Raw genomic sequence first — 14,882 nt, forward strand, 5'->3', positions numbered from 1 at the left:
AGATAATGAAAGACTCCTTTTATTTTTTCTTTTATATGTTTTTTTTGCATTTTCATAAGCAAATAAATAATACACAAAAACCATTTTTTTTATTTCTTAAAATAAGACTCTTTTTCATTTTCTTTTTAATGGCAAGACAAACTATATATCTTTTCTCCCTTTTTTTTTTTTGAAAAACAAAATAGAGTGACGACCTTTTTTTTTCTTTGCTTTTAATAAAGCAAACTAACACTTTTTTTTTTATTTTCTCAAAATTTCGGCAGAGTTTCGACACTACTTGGACATTTGTTTTCTTTTTCTTTCTAAAAATAAGTAGTTATATCTCTACACTGCCATTTCCTCATCTTTTCACGATTTTCTAATTTGTGGAAAATGATGACAACATACAAAATCTTTTGAATTTTCATGCCTTGTTTTTATATGTATTTTTATTTTTTTATGTTTATTGTTATTTTCAAAATGTGGCATGGGAAACATAAGGATTTCCAAGACATCTTGGATTTCGCGAATGTTCCTCATGCGCTTTTTCCAACATATGAAGTGTGGGGGACATATGGGAATTCCAAGACTTCTTGGATTCCACAAATGTTCCCCATGTGTTTTCCCAAAAAGCAAGCGTGGGGGACATAGGGAATTCCAAGGCTTCTTGGATTCCGCAAATATTCCCCATGCTTTGATTAAAATAACATCATGCTGGAAATGACCAAATGACCCATTCGCCCTTGACTGAATACAACATGTAGCACATAGGATGCCATAAGATGGTCTATTATTTTCAGGTTGCTTGTCCTAGACGGACCCAACCCCTGTGTTGAGTCCCCTAAGTCAAATGCACATGATGCAAATAAACGTTCCTACTAGGGATCCGGCATGTGGCTTTGTTATACTAGGTTCAGAACCTGGGTGTTTGTTCTAGACCTGGCTTACCCGAGCGGACAGCTCGAGCCGGGGGGGGGGGGGGGCAGCGTACCGGGAATACAGAAGTTTCACCGGCTTAGCAACTTATCCGAACCTCGTTCTAAATTGGGATTTGACACTATACAGAAAAGAAGTCATACGAAGTACGCCCTTCTTCATAATTTAGAAGACTCAGAGAGAAGATGGGTTTCGGCACAATTTATATACAGTTCACATAATATCAAAAGCGGTAAAAGCAACATTTAGCACATTAGGCTTAAAACGTGTAAAAAATCAGATAAAGCCAAATATAACAATTTATCTAAGCTCGAATTTCTAGCCCTGAACCAGTGGTTCTGGGTTACGATATCCCCAGCAGAGTCGCCAGAGCTGTCACACCTCCTTTTTCCGCGCCCGAGGGGCGCAGGGGGAGTTTTTTCCAATTAAAGGACAATCGAAACGGGATTGGTTTAATTATTTCAGAGTCGCCACTTGGGAGATTTAGGGTGTCCCAAGTCACCAATTTTAATCCCGAATCGAGGAAAATAATGACTCTATATTATAGTCTGCGTACCAGAAATCCGGATAAAGAATTCTGTTAACCCGGGAGAAGGTGTTAGGCATTCCTGAGTTCCGTGGTTCTAGCACGGTCGCTCAACTGTTATATTCGGTTTGATTATCTGATATTTAATACAATTATGAACCATGTGCAAATTTTATCTTTTAACCGCTTTATTAATTATTATTATTAAGAAAGGTGAACATCGCTTAAAACATATCTTTGGACTGTGTCACATGAAATGTACCCACAATCCGAAACATATTTTATTTGATGTTTTAGAATTTGGATTTGGGTCGCATGAAATGCGCACCCGAGTTTAAGAAAATTAAATTATTAAAGGCGCGCCTAAAGCAACTAGCGCATTATTATTTTTGGGGAGGGCCGTGAAATTTGCTAAACGACCCGTCCCTGAATCTAAGTATTTAATATATACACTTAGAGGGCCCCGCAATTTGTCCCTTTTATTTGGCGAGGCTCGTCTCATTTTACTTATTATTTTTTTTATTATTTATTTTTTTTTTTTATATATTTTTTATTTTTAAAGGGATGCCATTTTTATGCCTTTTAACAATACTAAACCTTATAGCCTATTTACAACTGAAATCTCATAACCCGTTACAATTTTAATAAAAGGAATCTAGCAAAATGAGTGTTTTGGAAGTAATAACAACAAGTAATGCTAGTTTTGTCCGAATGAACTTAAGCAAGAGAAAAGACGAACAAATTAACGTTAAACTGTGTCATGGAACAACTAACCCTACTTAATTAAATGATATCAAATAAACAAAAATATGTAACACCAAAAATGAACAAAACGCATATGGTGAAAACATAAGCAGAACATTATCGCATCAATTTATATATTGCATTTTCGAATGTTCAACGTGACATTTCCTTATCTAATGCTTGAAGTTTACTAACCTTTGAACCTCGGCAAACTCAGGATGACAAACACGACCCCGACGAAACTCAAGCCGGACCTCTCTGAACGAAGAACAACGACGGAACCTCGGACAGCGCCTCGACGTACCGGACCTCGACGAACCAAAGACGACCTCAACGGACTGCACGACGACAGTGAAAGAACGACGATAACATGGCTGATTGGTTGTGGTGTTTGGACAGTACAGCTGAAGCAGTGGTGTTTGGACGGTGTCGATGGAGATTGGAGGAGAAGGAGCGGTCGTGGGCTTTGTCGATTCTGCCGGTGGTCGACAAAAGTGGGAGTTGGGTTGCGACAGGCTATCGGGAAGGTCGTGTTGGGCAGTGATTCAGGTTGGAGGTGGGTCGACGGACTGGAGCTGGAGGTTGACGACGAGCAATGGCGGGTGCGTGGGGGGTGCGACTGGTTTCAGTAGGTGTTTGGACGTGGGGGGTGGTGGTTATGGCGTTCGTTTGGGTGATGCTAGAGCTGAGGGACAGTGGCGACGTGAGGCTTCAGGCGATGGAGGAGTTGGTCCTCGCTGCGACAGTAGGGGTCGTTAATGGTGGTTTTACCGACGGGGGGTGGTTGGACGACGGTGGGGCTGCCGGGGAAGGTGACGGGTCGAGGAGGTAGTTGTTTGGACAGGAGGAGGAGGAGTTCGACGCTGGGGGGGGGGACAGTAGGGTTTTTTTCGTGGGTTTTGGTAGGGTTTTCTGAAGAAGACGGAAAATGAGCAGTAGTCCCCTGTAGGGTTTTTTGCTTCTTTTTCCTTGAGAGGAAGATGTACAGTACTTATTTCAAAAATTTCCAAAGTCTTTTTTCGTTCCCCTTGCCTTTTGGCCCTTGTCCGTGTTTTGTACTGGGTTTTGCCCAGAAAAATGAGCCCCACGCGTGGTGGGGTTCAAGGTTTATGTCCCCCACGCGTAGTGGGGTTCCCCATGTGTCCTGGACCCGGTTTATTATGGGTTAGGTCCGAAATTAGGCCTAAAACCGGGTAGTTTGAACCCGAATATTATTCTTTTGCCCGGACCCGAGAAATAGGAACACGTTGCTTAAATAGTCCTATGTAAGCAAAATAGCTATTAAAATAAGACTAATTATTTAAAACAAAACTATATTATTTTCTTAATATTTTTTCAAGATTTAAACTACAAAATATTAATAAAACTATTTTTTGTAATTTTTGTTTTTTATATAAAGATAAAATATAAAGTAATATTTTTGTATTTTTCCAAAATTAAAACGACTATAGAATATTAATAAAACATTTTTTTTTGTAATTTTCATTTTTTTTTATATAAAGATAAAATATAAAGTAATATTTTTGTATTTTTCCAAAATTAAAACGACTATAGAATATTAATAAAACTATTTTTTTGTAATTTTCATTTTTTAATAAAGACAAAAATATGAAGTAATATTTTTGTACTTTTCAAAATTATAATGACTGCAAACATTAATAGAACTATATATTTTTTGTAATTTTCGAATTTATATAAAGTACCAAAATAATGTACAAAATTTTTTTGTATTTTTCAAGTTTATGAGAGATACATAAACTAAAATTATATATATTTTTTTTTGTGATTTTTTTTTTTTTTTTGCAACGAAATAAAGTAAAAATAGTTAAAATAGCTATACTAGTCCTAAATTAGATATTTAAGCTTAAGAACGTAAAAATTCCCGGGGAAGGTCAAAAATCACGTGCTTACAGTGGCTATGTTTTCTATCGAGTTTGTTTCTAATAATGGAAGAAGAAGAACAATCCAATTTTATTTACATGCTTACATGTTAGTTATAGTCAGGTTCCGAATATGATTTGCAAAATCCGAAACATGAACGCGCATATGGGCAATTGTTTAGATATTACTGGCCCAGACCCAATGTGCGTAACGTGAAACTCGACCTGGGCCATCCTTATTCCAATTCGGCCTAGTTAACCCATTTTGTACATGTTCAACATTTATAAGGGAGCTGAAATGTAAAGTACTGCTTGTTTGATCAAGCAATATCCCTACCAATGAACAAACTATTTGTTTAAGGAAGTAACTATTTGATACCTAATCATGCTTCTTTGACAAAAAAACAATAATGAACTAATAAAACATGGCTACTACAACATTAATCCCTTTCAATTATAAGCATACACATAGAGTTTTCCAATTAAAAGGCATGTATAAGAGCTCAATTACATCACAGCTAACCACATAGTTCTATTAGGGAAAAGTAAACTATCATGCAGACAACCTATTTTCAATACATTTCTAAAGCTAATTTGAAATAATTTCAACTCTTCCAATTTTCTTTGTATTCATGCTTCAAATTTCAGCTTACATTGATAGTGTATCAGTCGTGTACATGGTATAGGAAAGCAAAAGAAGAAGGGGAATGATCAGTAGAGCAGTATGAAACAACACAGCAACAGGGACAACCCAATAATAGACCAAAACTCAACAGCAACTTAAGAGAATGCCCAGCAGAAATAACCAGTGGACTTTCAGTCCAAACAGAAAATCAAGACACTCAACTAAAACAGTGTTTAACGAGTGAAGAACCAAGAAAACTAAACTGAAGACCAGCAATGTCCCAACACAGCAGATTGGTACATGAAAATCAGTGATTTCTGGTTTCTGACAAACAAAAGGAAAATCCCAGGAAAAAAAAAGAAACAGCCTCCAACTCCTTGATGTGGAGTTTCAGCTTTAAACAATCTATTTCTCTCTTAAACTACTCTTTTAGCTTTGGAAAATTAGCTCAACTTTCAGCCTATTTCTGACTTGTGAAGGTTCAGAAAAACATCAGCTGAAAGCTTTTCAAATTCTGAAATCTTAGTGTTCTCCCTTAATTTCTAATTTCCTAACCCTTTTAACCTCTGATGTCTAACCTCTTTTTTAACCTTTTGATCTCTAACCTATTTCTGACTCAAATGAGCCTATTTATAAGCAAAATATAAGCAAACCCCCAGGCTTCCTCGTTTCCCCCAGCCCCCAACTCTGCCCATACCTCTTTATTCCCCATTATCATGTGTTTTGTGCCCCAATGGTATGGGCAGCTGACAATATTCAATTACTCCCCATGCTATCAAGTTTTGTTCCCCACTGTTGTATTAGTTTAATCCTATTTCAGTACCCTATGTCAGCCCAACTTAAACTAACCATTTCTGATCTTTTCCCACCCTTAAACTACCCCTGTTAGCTCCTAATATTACGGTATTACCCCACTGCAGCAGTAGGACATTTTGAACTTCTGCAAGTTCAAATTCAAGCTGCCCCAAACTGAATTCTAGCTATTATAGTGCAGCTACAATCCATTCACAGATAATGTCAAGCAATCAAGTAAACGATAATGATTCGATCAGTCATATGAAGCTATACAAATCAGAATCTTTGTACATTCAGTCTTATGAAACTAATCGACATCATTTATCTAATTGACTACACTAATTATAACATATAACAAACAGTCGACCAAACAAACAACACAAATAGGGCATCAACTGTCTTTGACAATTTTGCATGACACAGGGAAACTACAGGCATTATCGATTCGACGATATTAATCAAATTGAAGTATGTATATCACTATACGTATTCAACCATACACAGAATAACAATCGACCGAATAAAAGGTCTTAAGGAGATGGAGAACAACTGACAGAAAATCCCAGAAATAACAAACAAACTAATTAACCATGCTGATAAACTAAAATAATACTAAAACAACAACAGAAAAGGAAAAATGAACTCACTCTAAAAAGCTTAAACACAGACGACCCAGGCCCGAGATGGATTTGTCCATTTGAGGTTGCACAGATCTTAATCGAGGTGTTCTCGACTGAGAACACTTCGATTAAGGTCTATTAGACCCCAATCTTCCGTTTAATCTGATCGGATTCCAAAAATTCTTGTGTTCTAGGGTTCGAACAGTCAGATTTGGGGTTTTGGGATTTGTGGGTAGATTCGGACCAAACCAAGCTTGGTTTGGTCCCGAGTGAGGGCAGGGTAGTGGCTGGTATGAATCCGGGGTGGGTTGGTGCATATCGGCGTTTTGCTCGGATCTTCAAATCAATATTCGAGATGAAGGGGGATGATTCGAGGTTAGGGGGTAACAGATTTGGGTTCAGGGAGTGAAGGAGGTGCTATGGTGTTAGAGGGGTGACCGGCGGCGTAGATACCGCCGGGTTTCAAGCGAAGGAAGCTTAGGGCGGCTAGGGTTTGGGAGGTCTAGGTTTGGGTTTGGGTTTGGGACGATGAAGGGGGGGTGTTTGGATGGGAGCGTGGGGTAAGGGTTTGAGTTTATATACGTAGTGGGTGGTTAGATCCTGGCCGTTGGATGAAGTGAGATCGAGGGCCAGGATCTTTCACTTAATGAGGAACGGTGTCGTTCTACCTAAAAGGAGGTCAGGCTGGTCCGGGTTTAAACGGGTCGGTCATATGGGAATGGCCTGAGGCCGTTGGATGGGATTGGGTTAATGGTTGAGATTAGACAGCCCTATACGGTGTCGTTTGGGTAAGTGATTGGCCTGATCTGGGTCGTTCCTCTGAATCAATCAATAGCTCAGAAGGGTGATGCCAATACAGCGTCGTTTGGGGCGTCTCTCAGAAGACCTGGTTTGGACTGGGTCATTGCAAATTTGTTTGGGCCTAATTTTCATTTAAATTTTGGCCCAAATCCGGTATTTTCCTTCTTTACAACTAAACAAAATTCCTAAAAACCAAGATTAAACATACAAGTATTAATTAATACCTAACAACAAATATCACATGAATTAAAACATTTTAATAAAATTACGATGACAACAAAAATGCGTATTTTGTTATTTTCGCTTTTAAACAACCAAAGTATAATTAACTAATTCCTAAATGTACCAATTATTCCTAAATGCCTGCAGCATGTATTTTTGTATTTTTTAACTATAGCGAGGCGACCATTTACGGACAGAACAATTATCAAAATGTCACATAAATCCTCAAAATTGTACCCGGGGGTAACTTGTTTTATTTCTTTTCCAATTTCTTTTGGAGTAGTTTCCATAAAGCAAAAATCACGTGCTCACACTAACTACTAAAAAGCAAAAAAGAAAAATGGACTCAAACTCTTAAGAAGGTTGTCACGCCATCCATCATTGGGAAGAGTCACCCGGTTCACACAAACTCCACCTTTGGAAAGAATCATGACATTAAGAAAATCAAAGGCTTATTGCAAAAATCCGAAACAAAAAGCTACGAACACAAATAAGAAGCTAAGAAAGAAAAAATTGCGGAAAGTAAAATGAATATTTACAAGAGGGGGGTTTAATCGAATATATAATAAGGGAGATGAATATATACAATGTAACATAACTTTTATATACATATCCAAAGTAAAAAGTACAGAAAATGTAATGAAGTGCTGAAATTATATACATACCAAAGATGAAAAATAAAGAAAGCATAAAATCTGTTAAATATATACAGTCATCCAAATCAAACCAAAGTAGGCCCTACCCCCTCAAATGAACGATGGCATTGTCCTCAATGTCAACTAAGCAAAATAAGCACCAAAAATAAGAGGGAAGAGGATACAGAAACTCCCTATTACCCATCTATCTGCATGAGATCCTGAGTGGTCCCTGGGTCCTCTGTAAGCTCGGGAACCTGAGACTGGCTCCCTATGACCTATTGCTCTGCTGCTGGGACCTGGACCTAGACCGAGGCATGGGCTAACTCCTGGGGCTAGCTGGAGGAATCTCCCTGCGGGTCCTCCAATTGTATGACTCCGTCATCTACATGGGGAATCACCTTCTTCTTCTTGTGAGTCCTCTCCGACTGCACTGGCTAGGGATGGGCTGCTGGCACCAGGTCATCTAGCAATAAATCCAAAGGCAGGTGATCTGCCTTCAACCTTTCAACCTCAACCCTCAACTCCTTCACGGACTCTTTGGAAGTCCAAGTCTTTCTCATCTTCTTGGCCTCCCTAGCAAGCTCCTTAAAAGCTTTCCCATGAGAATCCACAGCGTCCGTGAGAACTTTCTGAATGTCAAGGATTTTCTCTTGTTGTCCAGAATATCATTGAGGGCGTCTTCAATAGACTGTGGGACCTGTGTAGGTGGAGGTGCCAACTGAGATGCCACTGTAGTAGTAAGGACAGACAACTTAGAGGAAGCTGTCTGCATCTAGTTGTTGATGCTAAGAAGGGCCTGGCTCAGACGGTGGGTAGTCACTAGGGAGGCCAGGGTAGAGGGTATGTCTGGAACTACTGAAGTGGATGGACCAAGGGGCATGTCCGCTGGGGTGGAAGAAGGCTGAGTAGGAGCCACTACCACTACTGGCTCTTCAGACTGGCCAGTTGCAATAGTGGTTGTTCCCTTTAGTTCTTACTTTTAGGGTTGTCATCACCCTACATGTTGTACCATGAGAACGGGGCCTTTGCTTTCACTTTGATATCCAAGTTCCGCTTCTCTACCTTTAGGTCCGTGAAGTACATGGTCAAGAAGCTGGGGAAAGGGTAGTTTCTATCACCTTCACTTACTACCTGTGTAATCACCCGAGACATCATATTCCCGATGTTAATCGGGTACCGTGCCATAATTGATGCTACCAGTACTGCCCGGTGAAGAGGGAGTGAGTTGTCGTGGGTAGTGGGGTCCAGTCTACTGCACACGAATGTCTCCCACCCCTTAGCCTCGAAATTCAAACTTCTCCGTAAGATTTTCACTCCCGCATTCAACCAATCAGGGGTGGTACCTGGGATTGCCAAGTACTGTGCCAACCAAGGACGGACCTCCTCACCTAATTCCATCTTTGTCAGATACAGTGATTCATCCTCCTTATCGAAGACCAAGTAGTCATTTATTCCTTTCCCGTCAAATATTACTTTCAAATTCCGCACATTGGTCACTTTGGTGCCCTTCTTGATGTGGGCAACATTGGTGTAGAATTCCTTGACCAGGTGCTCATTTTCATCCTCACATAGGTTTAAGAAGTACTCCCAACCCCCTCTCTCTCTCTCTCTCTAAACTGCTTTCTCACATTAGGGTTGTGAGGCAAGAGGTCTCTATCTACAAAACTCTGCTTCGGAATCAATTTCCTCATAGGCCACCATTCTCTGATGTCACGACCCGGATTTTCCACCCTCGGGAGTCATGATGGCTCCTACTCGTAGAAGTTAGGCAAGCCACGAAATATAGAAATTCTAACTCTTTCATTTTAATCCTTTTATAAACTTGAATTAACAAGTAATCAACAATTTAAAGATTAACAATAACAAAATAAGCGGAAGACTTAAACAGCTACAAATGATCAAAATCAGTACTACAATGCCAATATACTCCTCTACCCGAAATCTGGTGTCACAATATTAACGGACTGTCTATGAGTACTACATACAAATGTCTGAAAAAGGAAATACAGTCTATCTCGGAAACAAGTGAAAACATAACATATAAATGGATAGAAGAGAACACCGGGCCCGCGGACGCCTGTACGACTACCTTGGGATCTCTAGATGGACTGAAGGCTGGCTCCCCAAGTGCTACTGTCCCAATGCTGCTCCGGTATTTGCACAGAGTGCAGAGTGTAGCATCAACACAACTGACCCCATGTGCTGGTAAGTGTCTGGCCTAACCCCGGCGAGGTAGTGACGAGGCTAGGACCAGACTCCAGATAAACCTGTGCAGTTCAAATATATAGAGCGGGAAAGAAAACACAGAAATAAACAAGTAAAGATGGGAGGGGGAAACATGCGTTGGGGAATAACAGGTAAAACAGAATATCAAGAGGATTATAAAGGAATCAAAATCCAACCACTAACAAGAATAAGGAATGCAAAGGCAGATTTCACTTTATTTTTCACATCTTGTTGCAAGCGTGCAACCCGATCCCATTTCCTGTATCTCGTGGCAGGCGTACCACCCGCTCCCATTTTATTATATCTTGTGATAGGCGTACCACCCGCTCCCATTTCATTATATCTTGTGGTAGGCGTACCACCCGCTCCCATTTCATTATATCTTGTGATAGGCGTACCACCCGCTTCCATTTCATTATATCTTATGGTAGGCGTACCACCGGCTCCCATTTCATTATATCTTATGGTAGGCGTACCACCCGCTCCCATTTACAAGCCAACAATAATTGCAAGGAATCCCAGCAAGGGAACAATGATATCTCAACACTATCCCGGCAAGGGAACAATAATATATCAACAATATCCCGTCAAGGGAACAATAATATCTCAACAATATTCTGGCAAGGGAACAATAATATCAGACAAACATAAGGGAACAATATCCCTGATATATCTTCGCGGCGCCTGGATGAATAGAGTACCGGGAGCTATGGACCTCCTCTAAAATCAACTCTCGGAGCCCATCCACATTAGTCACACAAACTCGACCCTGCAGTCTCAAAACTCCATCATCATCTAAGGTAACCTACTTGGCACCTCGGCATTGCACCGTCTCTCTAAGGACACACAAATGGGGATCATCATACGACCGATATCGGATACGCTCCAATAATGAAGAACGAGCGACTTTGGAAGCTAACACACGGCTGGGCTTAGAAACATCCAACCTCACGAACTGATTGGCCAAAGCCTGAACATCCAAAGCAAGTGGTCTCTCACCGACCGGAATATAAGCAAGACTTCCTGTACTGGTTGACTTCCTACTCAAAGCATCGGTCACCACATTGGCCTTTCCCGGATGATATAAGATAATGATATCATAATCTTTGAACAACTCTAACCACCTCATCTACCTCAAATTCAACTCCTTTTGCTTGAACAGATACTGAAGACTCTTGTGATACGTGAACACCTCACATGTCGCTATATAGATAATGCCTCCAAATCTTCAACGCATGAACAATGGCTGCCAACTCCAAATCATGAACCGAATAGTTCTTCTCATGAATTTTCAACTGCCACGAAGCATAGGCAATGACCTTCCCACCCTACATCAACACTGCACCAAGTCTGATACGAGATGCATCACAATAAACTATATAAGGCCCTGAACCTATGGGCAAAACTAACATCGGTGTCGTAGTCAAAGCTGTCTTGAGCTTCTGAAAGTTCACCTCACACTCGTCCGACCATCTGAACTAGGAACCCTTCTTGGTCAACCTGGTCATCGGGACTGCGGTAGATGAAAACCCCTCCACGAACCGACAATAGTAGCATGCCAATCCCAAGAAACTCCGAATCTTTGTAGCTGATGCTGGTCTATGCCAGTTCTTGACTGCCTCAATCTTCTTTGGATCAACATGAATACCCTTTGCTGATACCACATGACCCATAAATGCAACTGAACTCAACCAGAACTCGCACTTTGAGAATTTAGCATATAACTGACTATCCCTCAAGGTCTGAAGAACCACTCTAAGATGTTGCTCGTGCTCCTCCCCGGCTGCGGGAATACATCAAAATATCATCAATGAAGACTATCATGAACGAATACAAATAAGGCCTGAACACTCGGTTCATCAAATCCATAAAAGCTGTTGGGACATTTTTCAACCCGAATGACATTATCAAGAACTCATAATGTCCGTACCAAGTGCGGAAAGCTGTCTTAGGGACATCGGATGCCCTAATCCTCAACTGATGGAAGCCAGATCTCAAGTCGATATTCGAAAATACCTTGGCACCCTGAAGCTGATCAAACAAATCATCAATCCTCAGCAGTGGGTACTTATTCTTGATTGTAACTTTGTTCAATTGTTGGTAATCAATACACATTCTCATCGAACTGTCCTTCTTCTTAACAAACAACACCGGCACACCTCAAGGAGAAACACTTGGCCTAATGAAACCTTTCTCAAGCAAGTCCTACAACTGCTCCTTCAACTTTTTCAACTCAGGCGGGGCCATACGATACGGCGGGATAGAAATGGGCTGAGTGCCCGGAGCCAAATCAATGCAAAAATCAATATCCTGTTGAGTGGAATACCCGGCAGGTCTGAAGGGAATACCTCAGGAAACTCACGAACAATGGGCACAAAATCAATAGAAGGAACCTATCACGACCCAAACCGATGGGCCGCGACGGGCACCCAGTACCTTACTTGACTGAGTACCAACGTAATGTACCTTTATTATTACATCATTATATACATGTGACATATGGGCCTAATAGGCTAACATAATCAGTTATAAACTCAAACATAGGCCGTACAAGGTCGTACAATCTTCCACGTACACGACATATGTCTACAAGCCTCTAAGAGTACATAAATGTCACAAAGGTCGGAACAGAGTCCCGCCATACCAAACAATAGATGTCTAAATCATACTAACCAAATACGCAGCTCCGAAGCAAATGGAACGCATCAACATCTTCCGCTGAGCTGATAGCCTACTTGGAAGGCTCTCGACCTGTCTATCAGGACCTGCGGGCATAAAACGCAGTGTCCCCAGGCAAAAGGGACGTTAGTACGAATAATGTACCGAGTATGTAAGGCACATAAATAAATACATATGAGACATAGAAGACATATGGAGTACATGACTCAACTCGTATGTCTGAATAACTTTGTAAATCATAAATTACTTTCAGCATCATGCATATGCGTATGAATGTCATGTCGTGCATAGGTATGTGTTTCATAACATCATCAGCCTCTGAGGGCATCCCATCATATCATATCAGCCATTGTGAGCAAAATCATCATCGTATACCAGCTGATCAGGTGGTGGTGCATATATAACGTTATAACCTTTCTCATATCCCAAATACATATATATATACATACATATATACGCGTATATAACACCGTTTGAATACATATATATACATGCGTATATAACACCGTTTGAATACATACATATACATGCGTATATAACGCCATTTGAATACATACCCATATATGCGTATATAACGCCGTTTGAATCATAATTTAGCCACTGTGGGCAACATCATCATCATATACCAGCTGATCAGGTGGTGGTGCGTATATAACGCCATAACCTTTTCCCATATCCCATATACATATATTTACATATATATGCGTATATAACTCCATCTGGTCATGGGTCAGTGCACATGAATGCAGTGCATAAAAAGTACGTCAATAAAATTATTCGGAATATCATAAAACCATTTTGCCTCTGAGTAATATCATAAGTAAACTTTTTTTAACTTTTGTATTTTTCTAAGACCCATGAACTGATGATAAAATATTATGACACATGGGAATAAAGAACATAGATATTTCTATTACTTCTATGAGTAGAGTCACTTATGGAATTTGTGCATCTGCACGTTTCGTTCATATCGTATGGATCATGCCAAAAGAAAGAAGGGATAGCCTTAACATACCTTTGAGCTTAATTCAACATGAACTCTCACGTAAAGCTAGAAGACCGATAGTTGTTCATGGCGTACTAACAACTTCAGTTGTTCAGGATGAATGAACTATATCCAATACTGAAGCTTACGTTTTCCACAACACTTTTCCTTTTACTACTTTTGTCCATTCAGCGGGCAAGAATCTTCCTCAACTCTGTCCCAACTGATTCTCAACTGCTTAAGCTTGACCTTCCAATCTTGACAATTGTTTTTCACCAGATTTCATGAGTTTAACAGATTGCAAATTGCCAGAACATTTTGTCCGAACATATCTATGATACGTGCAAGGAAGTGGAAGGTGAATTCTTTGAGTTTGTTAAGTTGCTTTTCCATGACAAATTTCAATGGGTCTATTAAATCTAGTGGTAATTCCAGAAAGAAAGTCCTCCACTGTTGATCGTCATAAATTCTTGGAATGGCTTGACTTGATTAATATACTATTCTAAATAAAGATACTTCCATCTACAGAAACTACCTAATAGATAAGAATTGTCTACTAATAAATATTTGAAAAATATCTTCCACAAGACATCAAAAAGATAAGTTGCCACTTATATATGCCATCTTAAGAGTCATGAATATGGTCAAGGCCTTGCTGCCACGTGGGATAGGGATTTGGTAATCATTATCTGCTTATAAGGTAATTAGGTAGTGTCCTATTACCCGGTAATTAATCAATCACCCGCATAGCTTAAAAATTACCCAAAATTACTTAAAATTCTATTTATTTTCAAAATACTTCATATATACTTTATATATTACACTACCATGGTCATATGATATCTCCCATAAAAAAAATTCTAAGATAAAGAGGTCTTTGAAAAATGGTGAGTTCCACCGTTCTTAGCAAGCCTAAATCCAAAGGCTTGAGTTTCAAAAATGATTGCTCTAGTTTCAAAATGCATTCTTTAAGTGTCTTGGTTGGTAGGCCCCATTTATAGTTAATACTTAGCAATACTTCTTGCTCCCAAAGTATGACACCAACGTAGCACACATATTAGTCATAGTTTAGTTTAGTTGTCATAGTCCCACGTGGACAAGACAATTCCTACACTTACCCACTTAAATGAATAATTAACCAATTATCTCAAATTAGTTAAAATACTACTCCCTTTTAATACACTTTATATACTTTACTATCATGGTCATGTGGTACCTTACATCGT

At 39.7% G+C, this 14,882-nt stretch overlaps 1 long non-coding RNA gene across 1 annotated transcript; it reads right to left on the reverse strand.

Annotated features, from left to right (window-relative positions):
* Positions 1-12,442: 12,442 nt before the first annotated feature.
* On the reverse strand, positions 12,443-14,495 carry LOC142162674 (uncharacterized). Its single transcript, XR_012693926.1, has 2 exons — positions 13,687-14,495; positions 12,443-12,757 (listed from the first exon to the last, which is right to left on the reverse strand). It is a non-coding gene; the product is annotated as an uncharacterized LOC142162674 (long non-coding RNA).
* Between the last annotated feature and the right edge of the window lie 387 nt (positions 14,496-14,882).

This window comes from Nicotiana tabacum, chromosome 8 (genome assembly GCF_000715075.1).
Source record: "Nicotiana tabacum cultivar K326 chromosome 8, ASM71507v2, whole genome shotgun sequence".
Classification (NCBI taxonomy): domain Eukaryota; kingdom Viridiplantae; phylum Streptophyta; class Magnoliopsida; order Solanales; family Solanaceae; genus Nicotiana; species Nicotiana tabacum.